Genomic DNA, 2,628 nt, shown 5'->3' with positions numbered 1-2,628 from the left:
ACTGAGGAATTTCAGAGAACAACTTTCCTAAGGAGATGTGACATCCTCCATGGATGTGGCACCATTCTCTGTGAACCAGGCTTGACATAAACCCCTTTCTGATGCAAAGAAGATTTGAACACTTTGGCCTCTTGTGCAGGACACATGAGTCTTGCACAGAGCAGGAAACTGTCCTTGGAGCATGGAGCTGTGTCTTCCAAAATAATGGTCCACTAAACAAAAGCAAGGGAAGGAGAGTGCTCTGCCATCTGCTATGTAAGTAAAGAATTTACAGGGATCTGTGATTTTTGGTTACTGCCACAACTGAATAAATATTTTTGGTGCTGAGGGCATGGTTTTGAACACCTTCAGGTAAAGAGCTTCTGCCTTCTCCGATGTTACTGTAGAGTATTTCTCTGGAGTGTGTTCCTCAGCCTGTCTGAGTGCCAGGGGAGCTGTCTCCATCTGCTGAACGCTCCTCAGGTGAACTACTGACCTACACCCATCCAACACCTGCAACACCTGTGAGCTGCTCAGCCGTGGCCACCGGGCCGCTGAGTGACACCAAGCAAGATGTGCCCACGACAGCTTGGAGGAAACTGGGTCGCTTTTTTATAGACTTTAAAATGAAACAGGAATCAAAACTCCTTCTGATAGTGGTAAAGCTGGAAGCAATTCCAAGCCTTTCTTGAGTAGAAAGGCTGCTCTTGACTGTTACTCCCAGAAACAAGCACTGAAGCGTTAGCCTGTCATCCGCTCAAAACTTCAACCACACTAAAGGAGGCACCTGGACTCAGAAGATCGAAGCTCTGCTCAGTTTTCTCAAGTTGGATATTCTGGTATTTCTGGTGCATCTTGCATATGTAGAAGCAGCAAAATTTGTCTTGGGGAACAGAGGCATCAGCATGGAGTGGGGACAGATGGTGTTCGTTACGGAGACCAAACTACGGCTCGATCTTCCCAGAGAGAGTGGGTCCTGCAAGGTAGGAAAAGTTGTTTTAAATGAGACAGTGACACAGAAAGTTGGAAAATGAATGGTTCGGGCAGGGGATTGTTCTGATGCTGAGAGGAAAGAGGTGGTTTGAGGACAGTGCCTTGAGCATGGAAAATTGGTGTGGGGGGAGCTGCTGTCAGAGGAGCTGGTGCAGAGATCATCACCTGCTCTGAAGGTTTAATAAGTCACTTTAAACAAAAGTGCGCCGTTGGTTTCCGTGAGTTCCACGTTTTTCACAGGGAAAGTTTTTCCCAACCCACCCTGCTACAGATGTCATTCTCTGAACTGAGAGTTCATAAACCTTTCAGAAAACTTCTGTTTGATTTTCAGGCTTTATCATTGTACATCAAGATGGTTTTATTTGCCGTGTGATTGTTCCTAGTATAATTGCTCTTGCAATTAGAAAAGATAATAGATTAAATGATAGCTACCTTTTCAGTTTATTGTGTTTCAGAAGATTTCCACTTACATATTTCCTTAAAATTTTGCAATTAAGTTTTTAAAAAACCCCATAATCCAGGGGCATGTTTCTTTACCACCAACTCCTGCAGGCTGTCTGTAGGATGTCTGGTCCAAGGATGAGCTTGAAAAGGATACTTATATGCTCCTGGAATATAAATTAATCCCTAACTTCTCCAAGTCAAATTCACGATATCCTTTTTTTATCTTTTCAGAACAAGGGAAGATATCAGTTAAATTGTCACAAATAAGCCCCAAACTGTTGTGAAAGAGCATCTGATTTCCTAAATTAATCTGAAAGGTATGTTTTCAGAATTCAGAAACCTCTCCTTAACCTCGGTTCCACAAATAGCTTTATGCTGAGATGAAGTGTAGACAAACACACAATAGAACTTTCTAACCAGAACTGCTGAGGGGTGTGTGCTATATCCTCTCATAGCAACCATAGGCCCCAGCTCAGCTTTGGAGGCTGAATGGATCCTATGCAATGGTTTCCATGGTTGCACAGGGTTTCATGTACCCAATAAAATTAATATTCCAGTCCTTAATAGAATAACTTGTGGTGCAAAGGCAATTTTTTCCTCTTTATTTCCTATCTTAAATTATTGCTGTCTTAATGATTGAACAAGGTTATTCTACTAAAGCTTAAAATGTTGTTGAGATTGCCCTAGCATGAGCTCAAGCCTGCAGTACTTATGTAAGTAAAATTTCAGGTGCCTCTTGAGTCAACACTGTTGGATTTGGCTGGTAAAATAATGATGGTTTTTCCCTTTACCAGCTTCTTAGTATTTATCTTAGCAAAAAGTTTGATTGCCACTAAGAAGTTAAGAATACTGACAATGGCTGACCAGTTTTTGGAAGAAAGTAGTGTGAGTCTGAGAACTTAGAGGTGGGAACTCAGTTGTGATAATGTGATTTAAATTTTAAGGGAGTGCCTTCTTTTTTGTTTTAATACTGAGTTGGAGGTGATTATTGTCCTTGCCTTTTTTGCTACCTAGGGTTTTCCAAAGCTCACCTCTGCTGGAAGTTGTCCACCACTTCAGTTTTTATGTCCTTCTGAAAAATCTCAGCTGTTAATCAAGAGCTGTGGTAACTTTTACAGAAGATCACTTTGAAACTACACCTCAGCCAAGTACCAAAGAAAACTTCTTGACAAATGTTGATGCCTTTGGGTAGCTGACTGGGACTTCCCTACA

General features: G+C 41.8%; 1 long non-coding RNA gene across 1 annotated transcript; it reads left to right on the top strand.

Moving 5' to 3' along the window:
* The first annotated feature begins 672 nt into the window (after window positions 1–672).
* Window positions 673–2,622, top strand: LOC108446571. The gene is made up of 3 exons (XR_001861785.1): window positions 673–962; window positions 1,648–1,733; window positions 2,431–2,622. It is a non-coding gene; the product is annotated as an uncharacterized LOC108446571 (long non-coding RNA).
* The last annotated feature ends 6 nt before the right edge of the window (window positions 2,623–2,628 follow it).

This window comes from Corvus brachyrhynchos, unplaced genomic scaffold (assembly GCF_000691975.1).
Source record: "Corvus brachyrhynchos isolate BGI_N302 unplaced genomic scaffold, ASM69197v1 scaffold34, whole genome shotgun sequence".
Taxonomy (NCBI): Eukaryota; Metazoa; Chordata; class Aves; order Passeriformes; family Corvidae; genus Corvus; species Corvus brachyrhynchos.
The sequence above is the reverse complement of the archived record's forward strand: the minus strand, read 5'-3'. Positions and strand labels throughout refer to the sequence as shown.